General features: G+C 36.3%; 1 long non-coding RNA gene across 7 annotated transcripts in view; it reads left to right on the top strand.

The window, feature by feature from the left end:
- Positions 1-18,386, top strand: part of LOC141385789 (uncharacterized) — a 267,880-nt gene that overhangs the window by 73,771 nt on the left and 175,723 nt on the right. The window contains exon 3 of one of the 7 annotated variants that reach the window (XR_012406781.1): positions 10,283-11,971. The exons of the other annotated variants lie outside the window; for them this stretch is intronic. This is a non-coding gene — a long non-coding RNA (uncharacterized lncRNA). Of the gene's footprint in view, positions 1-10,282; positions 11,972-18,386 lie in introns of those variants that run through there. 7 annotated transcript variants of the gene reach the window in all.

Genomic DNA, 18,386 nt, shown 5'->3' with positions numbered 1-18,386 from the left:
CAGATCGCACCTTTATAGCAATGTGCGTGCAGTCGATCGCTCTGATTTCATTGGAAAAATCGGCAATCACTCCAAATTGCGCTTTAATGCTTGGTTGGTCAACAGCGTTGTATAGAAATTTTATATACCTGCTAGACATGCGCATGATCCCTTCCCATACAGCTGCCATTTCACATCACAAATGGCGTTGACTTGCTCAAATTTCCTGACTTGCTCCTCCCCCATTGCAGCTTAATAATATTTAAATCTGGTGACTGTGCAGGCCACGAGAGATATTCAACTTCACTTTTATGTTTATCATAATGTTGTCACCATTCTTCTGTGTATTGGAGCATTATCATCCTGATACACAGCACTGCCTTCAGGATTAAATGTTATAACCATTGGGTGCACATGGTTTTCCTGAATGTTTTGGTTGTCCTTGGGAGTGACACGCCCATCTAGCACAAGTACTGAGCCTAGGGAATGCCATGATATTGCAGCCCAAACTATCACTGATCCACCCCCTTGCTTCACTCTAGGGATGCAACAGTATAGGTTGTATGCTTCTTTGGGGCTTCTCCACACCGTAACTCTCCCAGATGTGGGAAAGACAGTGAAGGTGGATGTGGCGAGGGGGCGTGGCCGAGAGCCGTGGGAACGGAATGAGGCCGCCGCGTAAGTGGATACACCTGCGGTGCGCACCTGCCTCGAATCCCTCGGAAGGAGCTCTGGACTATAAAAGGAGGAACGATGGCAGAGGAAGCCGAAAGAGGACCGGGCCCGGACATATTTTACTTTTGCTTTCAGTTTGACGGCAGTCTCCATGAGGAGCTCCTCACGGAGACTGCCATCTAAACCAAAACAAACGGACGGCAGCTACTTTAGTGAACAGACCTACCTAATAATAGACGCGCTACTTTAGTGAACAGAACCTGCATAGGCTGTGAGTAACAGGTAATAAAGTTGTAAATAATATTCAGTTTGTGGCACAGAGTGATCGTTTGAGAGCCGCGTGCGAAGTATGAACAGCACTTAGCAGTGAAAATGAAACTGAAAGCATGCAATTCATTTAAATAATCATATCACATTTTAGAGTTATTATTGTGACAAGCATTTGATATGTTTTTTTCTTTAGCAAACACAGAGATGTGCATGAAAATAAATGTTTACAGTGTCAGTATAACTACTCTAGCCTACAGTATATAATGTTGATTTTGCCAGTGAATTAAATGGTCTAAAAATGCACAGAATTATTTATAGAAACCAGTAGACCTACACATAATATTAATATTGTTGTTTTACCATATGTTTGAGAAAAAACAATAATAATTGCATACTCATATTTAGCTTTATTTTACATCTACAGAATCGTGAGAAAATCATGATCTTTTTTTTCCCTCATTTTAGCCAGAATCGTGCAGCTCCAGCTCTTACTGGTGGAGTATGCAGTCAATGACTAACACCAGTCTGGTCAAATTTACCCATTTAGTTTTAATGTTTTTTTCATACCTCTAACTTTCATATTAAATCTTGATTTTTGTGTCTGCATTTTATTAAAAAATAAATCCATATGTACAGTACATAAAGTTCCTAACTGTTCTAATTCATAGCCTGATTGCAGATTTCATCAGCTACCGGAGTCATTTGAATAATTACCTTTATGACTTGAGATGTCAAGTCTATGTTTAAAATCAAGTTCAAAATGACTTCCTGCTGATCTATAATACTAGAACTCCTTTATTTCTGATGAATGTTTTTTTCCTGATTAATGTTATTTTATCAGAGTAGATACAAAAGTGCATTACAATGTACAGATTTCCATTGTTTTTCTCAAATCATTTATCACTACATGCTGCAGTATTGAAAAGGGTTGTTACTAAACCCTGTAAAACACTACATTAAGACGTGATTGTCAAGTTTTTCAGCTTTAAGCCAGGAAGGTGACTTGCCAATAACTCTCAGTGTTATATCTCAACTACCTGGACTTGAGGCAAAAACTAAAAATAGACACTGTAATCCAATATAGTGTGTGCGGGAAAAAAAATCTGTTATTTTTCCCAGTGAAGAGGCATATGAGACTGGCCTACTCAGCGATATGAGACACAGGGAATACTTATGGTAGTGCAACACAATAACGAGACTTTTGTTTTTGTCTATATGAAATTATTCATGTGGAGGATTTTTTTTTTTTTTTTTTTGGTGACTTAAGAAGCAGTATATATTTATTTATGTTTATGTGTTGGTTATATATTTTGAATGTACTCTGATTTTGCTACTAAAGGGTAATGCATTACAAACTATTTTGCGTTTATTGTCAGTTTCCCCTTAAATATTAAGGCTAAAATTGTTAATTAACAATTTAACAATTGTTAAGGTTTATATCCACCCACCCATCCATCCATCTATCTATCCATCCTTTGTTCTATCTGTTATTCCATCTATCCGACTTGTTTTATCTGTAATTTTGTCCAACTTTTGTTTTATTTTTCAATTCATCCATCCATCCAACTTTTGTTTATCTGACATTCTGTGCATCCTTCCATCCATCCATCCAACTTGTGTTCAATTTGTCATTCCATCCATCTATCCACCCATTTAAATTTTGTTTTATCTGTCATTCCATCCCTCCATCCATTCATTCATTCATCCATCTTTTGTTTTATGTCATTTCATCCATCCAACTTGGTTATTTTGTCATTCTATCCATCCATCCAACTTTTGATTTATCTGTCATTACGTCCATCCACCCAGCCATCCATCCAACTTTTGTTTATTTGACATTCTATCCATCCAACTTTTGTTTATCTGTCATTCTATCCATCCAACTTTTTTTCTGTTATTCCATCCGTCCATCCAACGTTTGTTTTAACTGTCATTCCATCCATCCATCCATCCATCCATCCATCCATCCATCCATCCATCCAACTTTTGTTCTATTTGTCATTCCATCCAGCCATCCATCCATCCATCCACCCACCCATTTAAATGTTGTTTTATTTGTCATTCCATCTATCCATCCATCCATCCATCCATCTATCCGTCCATTTCTGTTTTATCTGTCATTTTTTCCAACTTTTGTTTTATCTTTCTTTTCATCCATCCATCCATCCATTTATCCATCTAACTTGTTTTATTTGTCATTCCATCCATCCATCCAATCCAACTTTTGTTTTATCTGTCATTCTGTCCATCTGTCCATCCATCCATCCATCCAGCCATCCAACTTTTTTATCTGTCATTCTATCCATCCAATGTTTTTTCTGTTATTCCATCCATCTATCCAACTTTTTATTTTATCTGTCATTACATCCATCCATCCATTCATCCATCCATCTTTTGTTTTATCTGTCATATCATCCATCCATCCATCCATCCATTCATCCATCCATCTTTTGTTTTATCTGTCATTTCATCCATCCATCCAACTATTGTTTTATCTGTCATTCCATTCATCCATCCATCCAACTTTTGTTATATCTGTCATCCATCTATCTATCCATCCATCCATCCATCCAACTTTTGTTCTATCTGTCATCCATCCATCCATCCATCCAGCCATCCATCCAAATTTTTTATCTTACATTCTAGTATCCATCCAAATTTTTTCTGTTATTCCATCCATCTATCCAACTTTTTGTTATCTGTCATTTCATTCATCCATCCATCATCCATCCATCCATCCATCCAACTATTGTTTTATCTGTCATTCCATCCATTCATCCATCCATCCATCCATCCATCCATCCAACTTTTGTTCTATCTGTCATCCATCCATCCATCCATCCAACTTTTGTTCTATCTGTCATCCATCCATCCATCCATCCATTTAACTTTTCTATTTGTCATCATCCATGCATCCATCCATCCATCCATCCATCTTTTTCTATCTGTCATTCCATCCATCCATCCTCCCATCCATCAGTCAATCTTTTTTTCTCACTGTCATTCCATCCATCCATAATTTAGAATATCATCATAAGGTATTATAATGAGGCTGTGATGAGACTCATGAGTGGAACTTAATTTGCTGATACATTTTAGTTTTGCTATGTTTTTTCTACATCACCTTGTAATTGCTCTCACTTGCTCTTTCCTTCTAGAATGTTTTCAGCTGTGTCTTGTGTTGTAATTAATGCTGACTTTATATTAAACAGGTCCTACAGTAGTTCCCACTTATGAAGTCTGAATTGCAAGTTTGTTACATTTCAAGTGCTTTGTTGTCATAAAGATCCAAAAATCAGGGAGGACTCTGGGTTCATGTCTGTTTTTAGGATTTTAAACCTGAGTCATTGGTGATTCGCATCATGTAATGCAAGTTCATGCCTTCTTTGAGGGGGGAAACAATTTATACTCTGTCAATTTACTTACTTGGAAATAATTCTGATAGCATGTGATGCAATATAACTTATACAGTAATTTTTAGTTTGGTTGTTTTGATGAACTTAATGTTTGAATTTGAGCAAGCTTTGAGTAGTCTGCAAAGATACTTTAAAAAGGTCTGTACCTGTTGGACAAGTTTTTGAAGTATTAATACACCTTTAAATGCTGTCAAGAAACCATTCATCTTTGGCTGCTATATCATCTACATTTTCTCCTTTTAGCCATTCCGGTCTTACAGTGAAGTCATAAATTGATTTAATGACCGGACCTTTGGCACTGCTGTAAGCGCTGTTCAATAAGAGGGAAATGTTTTCTGTCCAGTTAGTGCTTCAGTGCTCTGGGGCCGGTGTATCTTTGGGTTTGTTCATGCGCTGCATGTTCAACTGCTGCGCTGCGATGCACTCCCATTATATCTCGGAACAAATAGATACACATTGTTTGTGTTTGTTTTGTTTTTTTCCAGAGTCAGGGAAGCGCTTTGTCATAAACCCCCACCTACCGGCATCATTAGAATAACACAAAGTGACAAACTGAATACTTCCTTTCCGCTCTTATTCATTCTCCTCTCTGGCCGCCTCGCTCTCTATAGCAGGTCTCTCAAATTTAAATCCCTTGTTTTCCAAACAGCCGTGTTATTGCTTATCCCCAACTTCTTGTCACTGATTGCCCTCAAGATTCACAAAAATCCAATTTAAGGCTTGTCTTTACCCATGCTCCCAGCTTCCCTGTTGTGAGACTCAAGACAGTGGTGTCACTGCTGTAATTAAACGCTGAATCGCTGATCCGGTGATGTTAGCATGAGACAGCGGGTGGAGTGGTCGCTGCAGTAATGGCCCCATTAGAATTTCAGAAATCCCCTTATCGCCACTGAGATGCCGGGAGCTCTGTCACTTCCCCTCCGCCGCTACGCTCCAGCTGTAAGCATTTTAACGGCACATTCGTCAAGAACCGTAATGAATTCTCGTAGTTATGCGCACTGTCAGAGGAATCAGTGGAGCTGAAAAGAGGGAAAAGCGTATTTGTGTGTGCGAGAGTACTCAAGATAGATGCCAGCAGCGTATATATTTTGACATCAAATCCTACATAGTCTCTCTAAACCAGAAAACGGGTTTTCTTGGTTAATATTGTAATTTGGTCCCATATAATTTATAACATATCTTTTTGATAATGTTATTATAATTGATAGGTTTTCCAAATAGCACCGCAACACAATTTTTTTTATTTTTTATTATTCATTGTCACAACCATTTTTAAGGAAAGTTACTTTTGAAAGTAGTGCATTACAGTATTGAGTTACTCCCTCTAATCAATCCACTAATTGGTTACTTTTTATGGAAAGTAATGTGTTATATTACTTTTGAGTTACTTTTCCCAACCTGGCTGAGGTTTGATCTCTTTCAGAACTTCAAGGATTCTGTGTTTCATCTTTTTTATAAAGAAGAGCTGCATTTAACAGCTACCTAAATAATCTACGCCATCATTTTCTTTAAAAAAATGTAGGATAAAATGATATTTTGAGAACTTTCTGAGCTCAGAGCTATACATGTTGTATATACAGATTAATGAAAGCATGTAAAGTAATGTGTTTGCTACGTTTGTACGTTTTAAGTTTTTCAAGTAAATTCACTGTTCATTGAGATACAGATTGCAATAAAGCCTAAGAATATTAACATGAAATAATTTATAGACCATTTTGAGGGGTGTGAACAAAAACAATGGTCCCAAATTATTTCCTGTTTTACTTTTTTTTTTCTTGTCTAGAGCTTCCCAGAATCCAAAAAGAGACATTTTGATAAATAATTTTCTAATAGCTGTTTTAACATCAATTTATGAATGAATTGCCTTGTTACAGTTATGAAATAGTTTGATAACAAGTAGGAAATGGTTTTGGGCCAATGACATGACCACATTGAAATGTTCTATATAAGGGTAAAAGCAGATTTTAAACCTTTAAAATGTTTAATAACAAAATGAACAGTAAGACAATAAAAAAAAAATCCATAAATCCAAAATAAATCTTTGAGCTTTATACATTGAATAAATGTCTTCATGTGGCCTTTAAAAAAATTGTAAATTGTTTCCCTAAAAGATAAAAAAAAATCTAATAGTTAAATGAATTGTTTTACCTGAAGAATTTGAACTGATGTCAATAACTTGTTGTTTAGCTGAAGTTGTAGTGCAGGTGTAGTGATTTTTTTTTTGATGTTGTATTTCTTTTACTTACACATAATCTACACTTAACAACAATCCACTTCTTTTCTTTGATGAGTTAAAAATAACAAGAATCCATTGCAAAAATGTAAGTCTCCGGCCTGCCATTGTTTCTGTTTTTGATTGTTTGCAGTGATGATGGCGGGTGATTCGCAAATGAATCATTTGTTTTTAACCAGATCTTGTAAGTAAACCGGTCAAACCAGGTTATTAAATTCAATGATGTTGTCATGAAATGGTTTGCTTCTTCAGTACTAACATACTAGATACTCCCTCTGACTGCAAATAAACCAATATCTTGTTATTTAGTTACTAGAACAGTACACTGCTATGAAAAAAAGACTATGATGATGATGAATGCAAGCCGACTGTCTGCTGCCTCGCAACACGCTCTCTTATTGAGTGTGTGATTCACTAAGGTCATTTAAGTTTTTTTTTTTTTATATTTTATATATTTTTTTTAATTCCGCAATATATTTTGTGAAAGCCAATTACAATAATTGTTTAAGTAACTCCAATAATATTACTTGTTTTTAAAAGTAATGCATTACTTTACATGTTAATTTTAAAAAGTAATATTATTACCTAAAGCACGCTACTTATAATGCGTTACCCCAACACTGGTCACAACTTTTTTCATTGCATTGGATTCACTTCAGGTAGACTTGCATCATAAAGATTTGTTTTGGGTTTACCTTAATCACATTTGCTAACGTGCAGTACAGTAAGTGCACAGTGAATCTCTGTTTCTGGTTAAGGAAGTAAATGCTGAAATTAAAGGTTGTATGATTGGGGCCCTATGATTTCCACAATACATGATGCAGGCTTAAACACAATTAACTGTGTAATATGAAATGTCATAGACTAGTGATTGGGAATATTAGACCTCGATAAAGCTTTTAATAAAAGGTTTGTAAATTCTGCATGTCTATGAATAAACGGCACTCTATATTCATTTGTAACACTCATACTGAAACACATGTGACACTTCTGTTCTCACGGCTGCATTAAGAGTCACTTCACAAGCATTTCACTGTTTTATGTGAGAAAATTAGGGTTATGTCATGCTTGCACAAAAACTCAAGTGTCTTCATTATGGTCCATGAAAAAAATGCTTGCATGCACAAACCTTATAAAACAAACACATATTTCAGTTACTGGATGATAAGACAGTTTGAAGGTCTTATCTCTGCTGTCATAATTATTATTAAGCAAAACATCTTCGCTTAGAACTAGGACACTCAGCCACATAATAAAGCAGCATTAATTACTGGGATCAATTTGTGACGACAAAACAATGTAGATTTCAAACCTGCAGAAAATGCAGCAATAGTGGAATAGTCTTGACTGATGTTCAGATTGTTGCCTAAAGCAGTGATTCCAGACCTTTTTTTTATTTTTTTATAGAGACTCTTATACTCCTATAACATATAAAAGACAGAGAATGACTTAGTCACATGTTTTATAAAGGTTTGATCAGCTGTAGTTTGAAATTACGCTGGTTTTCTCTTAGGGCTTATTATGCGGGTCTCAGTTGCCATCTTGTGGCTGAACATCGTCGACCGTCTTTGCTCAAAGACAGGCTAATGGCTGCCGACGCGCTATCTTTTAAAAACATTATAAATATTTAAAAATAGGCACTATCCTTATGAATAAAGTGCATAGTTGCAATCTAAACAACTACATTATTGACTAACAAAGCCTCAAAAGTACATTATGTTGTCCAACAGCAGCAGTATTTGTCAAACTGATAGAGTGTCCTCTGCTTGTCGCTGTATGTAGGCAGAGTAGTACACAAGGGTGAAGGGTTAAGAGGCTGGACGAGTGCTGTTACTGGTAGAATATTGCTCTGCTATCAGCCAATCAGATTCAAGAACCAGACAGAAGTGTTGTATAAAATAACATACTGATGCACTGATATGAACTGCTAATAGTCATACTGATATGAGCTATAATAATGCACAACTGAGTGTGGGTGTGATTTTGCCAAGTAGGTTGCAATCCCCTAAACCTAACCCCAGCTGTAAATTATTTCCAAAAATCAAAGCATAATCCTAACTGTAAGCCTAAACTTAACATAAAATGTAAACATTTCCATTAAATCTGATTGCCTGATTGGAATATTGTTCTAGGAACATGTCCTACCTTCTGAAATCACACTAACCCACAACTAAGATGTAATTTATGGCCTCATCACCACCTTGGGTGTGCATTATTTTCTAAAAATTCAATGGTCTATCATCAATTATTTCTTGTTACAGCTGTAATGTTAACAGTGTAGAATTTAGTTTCTCATCAAATTGGTATCTGCTCCATTCCTGCTACTAAAATGAGTTTGGTGACCCCTCATAAATCTTTGGTTTCCGCTAGTGGCAGTCGTGAACCCCTGGTTGGGAACCATTAGCCTAAGGTATGGGTTTTACCTAATGAGAAATAGCTGTGGTAATGAATGTGCAGTTAACTCACTTTTTGATCATCCTGTATGTTACAGATAAAAATGCTCAATGAGTCATTTTTAAACTAACGAATCTGAAGTTATTTAGATCAGTTATTTTCAGTTTCATAATGAAGTCTGGTGCAATCTCAATGAATTAAGGCAGATGTCAGGGATTGTGCTCTTTGAATAATGCAACTTAAAGAGTGTCAGGAAAACGGGAACCAATATAAAATCCTGTGTCCTCCCAGAAGTGCATGCAGGTTTGTTGGTAATCAGTGTATCCGCACTTAGGTGTCAACTTGATGCATCTCGATTCGCCAGACCAGAGCACTTTCACCCAATCATCCATGGTCCAGACTGAACAATCTTGGGCTCATTTCCTGCATTATTGGAGATGGCCCGCAGTTAGCATGGAGACTCCGGCAGGGTTGTAGGCTATGAAGTCTGTGATGAACTGTAAGCTGTGACACATTATCCTGGTCACCAATGTTGTAGCTGCTGGGATTTTTTCCCACTGTGATCCTACAGTCACTGTAAACAATGTGCAACAGCCTCTGCCCCCCTGTGGCATCACTGAGCTGTGGACAACACATTGCTGGACAATGCTTTATTGTTTGGCCATCCATGGACGACTTTTAATGCCTACTCACTACAGCAGCATGTGTACAACCCATGAGATGCTTCAGAAAATATAGTTCCAGTGCATCGGGCAATTACAAATTGCTTTATTAAACTCATATAAATCAGCAGCCCTTCCTATTACCACACTGAACAGACCAAAAATCAGTTCTTGGGAGCTGTATACATACTGTATATGCTGCACCTGCGGCACCATTTGGTTGTTTGGCATTCACATTAATCTGGACTAGGGGTGGTCATAATGTAATGATTTGTCAGTGAATGTTGTTGTTTTATGAATACCAATTGACTATTATTTCATTATTAGGATCTTTATGCTCCATACTTATTGTGATAGTTTTAAAAATACTACAATAAAGGGTAGAGGTTTAAATGCAGGATTAGTCATGGACAGTTTTACTAAGTAAAGTGAACAAGTTGCTGTTATGGGATAAATCAAATGTCTGGGAAACAAGAAGTAATATAAATAACTATGTCTGTGATACATGTGCAAAGAGACATCAGTCAATACAGTCTGCTACTTGAATTCATTTGGTATTGTATTGGCTTGAGAATTTTGTTGGTATGTGTAATGCACCGCTCAGAACACACGATTTACAATTTAGCCTACCCAATTCATCTGCATGTTTTTAGACTACGGGGAAAACCGGAGCACACGGAGGATCCCACGCGAACACAGGGAGAACATGCAAGCTCCACACAGAAACGCCAACTGACCCAGCCGAGGCTCGAACCAGCGACCTTCTTGCTGTGAGATGACAGCACTACCTATTGTGCTATTGCGTCACCGATTTTTTTATTGTCTGTAATGAAAGTCACTATGTCAGATTATGCGATATTGTCTTGATAAAATCTCAACTTGTCATGGGTAACAAATGTGCCAGACTACACATCCCTTCATGGTCAGTCATCCCGTGAGGTCTACATTGAGCGTTATTATTCAAAGCTGTTACAAGTGTTGCTACAACAATATATCTTATCAATAATTCTAATGTTTTTTCATCTTAATTTAATCTCAATAAACACTAATGCTTGCTGACAACTAGGCTACATTATTTACGGGCATTAATTATGTCATTGATAGGATGAAACTTATATTTTCTTTTTAATATTAAAATGTTTTCTTTTAAATCTAAATGTATACTTTCCAGCCATGGGTTGCTGAACTCATCTGAACTTGCAGCGAGTGAGACTGAAAAAAATGAAAGCACATCAGCACCCAGGAAAATCAGATGCTCAAGACAAAACAATGACATAAAAAAAATGGCAAATATATGACAGAGGATTGTGATACAACAATTACATTGAAGCATTAATTTCTTATTAATAATTCCAAATCCTTATTTTTTATATAGCAGAACAAATCATCCATCCACACAGAATAATGGACAGGCACAAACAAAAGAAAATACTTGTATATTTTTCTTTGAAAAAAAAAATTGAAACGAATTTTGTTTGGTATAATTTGTATATTAATTTGAATGTTTTTTTTTTTTTTTTGGTCAGTTATCTACTAAATAAACAAGAACAATGAAGAACATCTGAGGTGACGTGATTCAAAACCATTCTGCTATATGCGCCAAAGCACAAAATGTTTTGTTAATTAAAATAAAATCTAGTCTATAATAAAATATAGTGAAATGTTCAGTTTCAGAGAAACTTATATTAAACTGTTTTCATTGTTAATGACAAAATCATCCATTGCGCCGGTCAGTTTCAATGTAATTGTTTAATCTAGTAATTTGAATAAGCAAGACAGGTTTTTACAGTGTATTTGCAGCACTGAATGTGTTTCCAGATAACCTCAGAAGAACAAACTCGGCTGGAAGGCTGAAAGAATTCAGAAACTCCTTGTCAGAATGATGTCTGCATTTTTGAACCAGGCTGTCAAATATAATTGCTTAAAACATTTAATATTTTAGATAAAGTAGTAACCAATGATTGATCTTACCCACCCGAGACCCACCCATAAGTAAATATGCAGCAGTTTTTTTTTTTTTGTTATCAGACCCGCAGATTAAAGGCAGCACCCCCTGATATAACTGAGAAATTATGCTCTTATTGCTGTGTCACCCACTTGATGGAACTTGTTGTAAAGAACGGGAAAAAAATTTTACATTCTAGACTTTCTGCAATGGTGTCGTGAGGTGTCACAAACATTGTATTAGTTGATGTGAACTATGCCACATTACACGGGAAAAAACAATTGAATCTTGTGTCATGATGCCCATTGGTTGTTAACTGCTCCCCATGACACTCTACGTCAAAGAAATCGTGCCAAAATTGAGACAAAATCATGTGATCTGACCTGGGCTTAATTTGAAAAGAAAAAGATTAACGGATAAAGGAATGTTTGAATAAATCAAATAATGAAGTGTACTTTTATTATGAGGCAGTTTAATGAATGTCACTTCTAAAAAAAATAATAATAATAAAAAATAGAATGCACTGCAAAAAATCAGTGCAGTAAACCCTGCTGTCTTTTCTTTTTAGATGTTCTCAGATGTTTTGTTATTATTATTCCCACTAGTTCACCATTATGCATTACAGGGTGCTTAACTCTGCGGTGTAAAAGAACATTGGGAGTCATTATTTTAAAAGAAAGTCAGAGTCCTGCTGAGTCTGATTACACTGTAATGCAAATCATATCAGAGAAAAAAAGAGAGGTATGGTGACCGAGTAAGAGAGGTTGTGAAGATTAAGCCTATGCTTTTGTTGATAAAGCACATGCATTTGATTACATCAAGATGATTTGGGCTGTACAGAATTAGTAAAACACTTGTTAGATTTGTTAGATTACAATGCAATGCATATATTTATTTATTTATTTCAGCAATTGCTATCCCTGAGAATCATATCTGTAATCTTGGTAATGCTTGTGCCAAGCTGTAACTTTTCAAGTCTAGTATCTCTTATTCTCATTCAAAAAAGAAAAAGAATGCAATTTTACTACTTACAGTAGTTCTGTGATTGACATGTAGTATTAGGATTTTTTAAAAGAAAATCTGAGATGACAGAAAATGACAAAGATAAGCGATAACTGTTGTCAGTTGTATATTAAAGGTGATTGATATTAAAATTTATGAGAAGTTAAATTATGAGAAACAAAGCACCTTGCAAGAGTAGTTTAATCAATGAAAACAAATTTGCTTCAACACAAATCTGATTGAAATTATAAACGGAACAGTTAAGAATGAACAGCTCTGTGAGAGATTATTTTGCAGTTTACTGAAATTGCAATCAGTGGTTGATTTATAAGCTTTTACATGGACTAATGCATATATTTTTTCTGAATTTTGTAGTTTGCATATAAGAAACCAAACAATAAAACTTTCAGATTGTATACAGTAATAGTGCAAAGAGTATGATACTATAGTAACTACACTGTAAAAAAATATCTGTAAATTGACAGTTTCCCGTATTTTGTGATTCATGTTTTTTTCACTTATTTATGCTTTTGAATGCATTATGGGAACTTGATCTTTCCTCCAACAAATTTTAATCATGAAAGGTTTAAAAAGGTGACTTTTATGAGCATTTTAGCTTGAAGTGAAATATTGTCTGCACTAACAAAAAATTAAATTTTACATAAAAAACTTAAAATAGCAGCCGTTAAATTACAGAAATTTATTGTAAAATAACTGACATTAAATTACAGAAATCAACAGAAATTCAAGTTTAAGGACATTTCTGTCATTTAACGGCTATTGTTTTATGTTTCTTTTCCGGCACCTCAACTGCCAGAAAAAAAAACAAAAAAAAACGTAATATTACAGATTGTCAATAAAAGTCACTTTGATAAACTGCAGTTGATTTTTTTTACCATCAAAAGTTGACAGAGCAGAGATCAACATCCTATTCACAATCGTAAAATAAACTTAAGCCACAAAATACAAAAACTGTTAATTAGCAGATATTTTTTTACAGTTTAGATCATATTCTCCACAATGCATCTGGGGGAAATCTCGGAACTCCTCAATTTTGGTTTAATGAAATGACATGATAACACCAAGAGTTTTAGTAAAATATCATCCGTCTGGAACCCAGTGGGTTGCAGCTTTTGGCCTGTAATATAGCTGCCACAGCTGTAGCAGGCTAATTATCTGTTGGTGGCAGCTGTTACCTCTCCAGTCCAGCCTTTGAAAGGTCAACGTTCCTCTCTCATGAGTGGAAGAACAATGGCACTGGGCAACTAATAATGGCTTGGGTGCTTGGGTATGCGGTGCTGCAAGACCCATTCACATACTAACATGGAAATGGCAGCCTATTGTTTTTAGACTCATTAAGACCTGTCTACACTCTCAGACACACACACACACACACACACACACACACACACACACACACACACACGTACGTTGGTATTGGTGGTTTACAAAGACTCTCCATAGGCATATTTTTATAGTAAAAAAAAAAAACGTTCATTATATAGCCCTGCCCTACCCTACCCTCATCTCTAAACACAACCCTCACAGAAATCCTGTGGCAAATTTTACAAATTATAAGGGCATAAGATGTGTACTCATAAGCCACACCATTGACTATGTTTGCAAAGAAAGTAAAGTAATTATTTGCCTTAAGCTAAAAAAATTATATAATTGCTCTCCGCAACTATTACATGGTCGCCCACTGAAGCTAAGTAGGGCTGCTCCCGGTCAGTACCTGTATGGGAGACCCCAGGTTGCTGCCGGAACTAGTGTTAGTGAGACCAGCAGTGGTTGCTCAACCCCAGCATCCTGGCCAAATTGGCTTCATCGCTCATGTCTCCTCTCCACCAATCATCTGGTGTGTAGTGTGTGGTCTGACAAAATATGGCTGCCATCGCATCATCCAGGTGGATGCTGCACACGTGGTGGATGAGGAGATTATCTCCAAAAATGTATAAAGCGCTTTGTGTGTCCAGAAAAGCGCTATATAAATGTAAGGAATTATTAGTACTATTATTATTATGATTTAATTATTATGATTTTTTGAATGTTTCTTTAATGATCCTGTTTCACATGCTATAGCACATAATTCAATTAACGTAATTGCATCACCACACTATCCACTCATACAAGAGTCTCATACAATTTTGGGTGTTTCTTTTCAAATGTTTCGACTTACTGTAAGGTGACCATTTCGTTTATGCCTCAGTGACAAACTAAGCTATTAGATACGAGTATGAAGTAAAGATTGTTTATTTATAGAATTTGATATCGCACGCCAAATGGAAAGAAAAAAACTGCATTTTTTAATGTGTGCGTCTGTGATTGTTTACTGACTCTGTGAGTGCAGAGAATAGTGTGTGTATGGAATGTTAGAAAATGTGGCAATGTACTAAAGAGACTAAAATCGGCATACTCCACGTGTTTAAATTAGATTTCTGTTTAGTTCGATTATGACTTTAGTCAGATTAAGGTAATCAAAAATTGCTGTTTACATGGTAGAATCTTAGGCCGTACTCACACTAGGTACAGTTGCCTCAAACCAGGCCAAAGCACGCTTGTCCCCCCTCCCGTCTCCCCCGACGGCCCGCGCTCACACCACAAATGGGCTTCGGCACGCTTACGTCATCGCTGCTGGGCTGTTCAGTGAGAAGCGCTCTCTCACTCAGCAGCACAGTGGAGATTTCTCTTGTTGTATCGTTTCAGTCGTTTGATATGCGGTCAAATATTTCGTCAAACAGTCCTTAGGGATGCGAGGACACGCAGTCAGATATTTCACTGAACAGATCCGTCACTTTTGGCGCTTATAAACAATCATAAAGCCTTCGTGCTGCAGGAATGAGGAGCTGAAGGTTGCGCAGCTGTCGTGAAGTGAGGAGTTTGCGGCTTTAATAAACTACGCCAGTTTGCGTTCATTGAACAGTAAGAATGACTAATAAATCCATATGAAACAGTCCCTTAAAAGTCACGTCTCGCTTTCAGTTTCGGGCTTTGGCACGTTTTGCACTCACACACAAGCATACCGCGCCAAAGCCCAAGCGAACCGCGCTCAGGCACACCTCTTCCAACCGGGCCAGGGCCGGCCAGGTGAACCGTGCTTGAGCCCGATTCAGCGCACTCACACTTCTTAAACGATCCGGGAAACAGGCCTGGGCACGGTACAGATGGCATAGTGTGAGTAGGCCCTTAATCAGTGTATTGTCTTAATTGTATTAAAAGTATTATTGTCCATGTAAACATACTCAATGTTGTAATGCATGGATCATAAACATTGCATACAAACACATTTCTCTCCTGCAGATACGCATTAGTAGGCTATAGGTGTCTGTGTGGGGATGTGAAATAGACTGACCTGCTGTTTAAACTTCTATCTAACACTGATACTGTGTTCAAAGTATTGATATGATGCCAGTATTAAAAAAAACTCTTTGTCCTACACAGAAAATGTTACATTTTTATTTTTATTTTTACAGTTTAACATTTTCAGATAAACATAATTTATTATTGATAATAACCAAATTCTCTCATGTTGACTGCTTGTCAAATGTCAAAGATGTCAGATTTAAACTTTTTTGTAAAATTCACATCTGTTTATTTCATTAATCTGGTCTCAGTCATCTCGTGTGGATTTATATTTGCAAATTGAGCTGTTTGTTATATATTATACAACTTTATTTGCAAAAACAGATAAGTATATATAGCACTGTCGCCTCACAACAAGAAGGTCGCTGGTTCGAGTTCCGGCTGGGCCAGTTGGCATTTCTGTGTGGAGTTTGCATGTTCTCCCCATGTTTCCTCTGGGTGCTCTGGCTTCCTCCACAGTCCAAAGACCGTAGTGTATGTGTGTGAAAGAGTGTGTATGAATGTTTTCCAGTATTGGGTTGCAACTGAAAGGGAATCCGCTGTGTAAAACATATGCTGGATAAGTTAGCGGTTCATTCCACTGTGACAACCCCTTATGATTAAAGGGACTAAGCCAAAGCAAAATGAATGAATGAATTAATGAATTACAACTAATTATATTAATTTTCTCTTTATTTTTGTACGTTGAAGTGTATATAGTAAAAACGTAACTGTTTTAAATAGTTTTTATTTAACAGTTTGCTATCTTGAATCAGTAGTGGTTGTTTTCAAAAACATGTAAAGCAGCTGTTTTATTTGACGGATGTGTCCCATATGGATCTTTAAGTGCTTGTTTACAATGTCTTCGGTTTAACAGCTACACTGCATATAGTGTATATAGATCGTTGTGGCCCTAATGATGTTAGGGTTTGATTACACAAGCATCCTTAAAGGGCAATGGCTTTTGAGAGATAACTCTCCTTCTCTTCAAAAGCAGCGCCCCCGCATCTCCCTTTCCTCTCTTCACATTTCCTTTCCTGTGGTTTCTTCCTTTCATCATAGTCATATTGAACTGACTTTGTGGATGGCTTTTGCTCCCCCTACATAATCATGAAAGTTTAATAAAAAATAAAAAAAGTAAATAGGATATAGCAGGTACAGAAAACCACACTGTACATTTTTTCAAGTGTACAGTAGGGTGCCAGAAGTTTGAAAATCTGGAATAAAGAAACTAATCAAAACTTGGAAAAAATGTGTCTTAAATTATTTAATATTTTGGAAAGTTTTAAACTAGGAAGCATTAACATCATCTCAGCTCATCTCAGCTGACTAATCAAAAATGTGACATTAATCATAAACTGTTTTGTTTAAAACAGCAGATTATGCAGATATTGCAAACTAAAGTTGGACGAATTTGGGATTTTATTTATTTATTGTTAAAATATTACTCTTTATACTTGAGTTTTTTAGCCTGATAATTGGCAGGTTGTTCATATTTGATAGTTTAAAATATATTCTATTAATACCAAATGGATACAAATATTAATTTAATCAGTAATACAATGTTCTTACAGTATTAGCAGCATTTTATAAAATAATTAGTTTATTAAAAAGTATATATATATATATATATATATATATATATATATATATATATATATATATATATATATATATATATACTTTTTATTAAATCATTCAGTTGTTTGTTTTCTTTCAGCTTAGTCCCTTATTTATCAGGCGTTGCCTCAGCCGAATAAAACACCAACTATTCCGGCATGTTTTACACAGCTGATGCCCTTCCAGGCTGTCATGGTCACCAGTGATCCAGCCTGTGCAGATCGCTGGTAAACACACAGATCGCATAGAACTACAAATTCTGCATTATATGGACTATAAGATCCAGTCATGCACTGCACACACACACACTGGTTCCTAATCCTGGATGATTGCTAACACACACAGCTGAAGCAGTCTAGAAGTGATGACATGGACTTTAAAAGCCCAAGAACACACACACTAGTTGCTAAACTATGCTTCTAACTACAACTCTAGATGTGTAGTTGGAAAAGAGCAAGTTTGCCACGCAGTTTGCGAGTGTTTGTTGAAATGATGGATTTGAGGAAATGCCAAATCATTGAACTATGTTTGTAACGACGGAACTTGAGACCTAAGTTGGCTAATGATGTAAAACATGTCTTAAATAACAATAAATTCATTTAGGAAATACTCATTTATAGATATCCACCACCCCTAGCGAATACAAGTGTTTATATGTCTGAGAGTTGCTTTACATGTTTATAACTGCATGTATCGACTCGTTTTGCTTGTTTTGCACTTTCTTGAGTTTTCCCGTACCACCCGCTGCTGCTTGGGTCAATGTCCAGACTGAGTTGTATATATGAAGCGCAGCTTCTATATTGGTAGTGATGCACCTCCTAAGCAGGAGGCCAAAACACCTGCACAAC

The sequence above is a fragment of the Danio rerio genome, chromosome 5 (assembly GCF_049306965.1).
Source record: "Danio rerio strain Tuebingen ecotype United States chromosome 5, GRCz12tu, whole genome shotgun sequence".
In the NCBI taxonomy this organism is placed as follows: domain Eukaryota; kingdom Metazoa; phylum Chordata; class Actinopteri; order Cypriniformes; family Danionidae; genus Danio; species Danio rerio.
The sequence above is the reverse complement of the archived record's forward strand: the minus strand, read 5'-3'. Positions and strand labels throughout refer to the sequence as shown.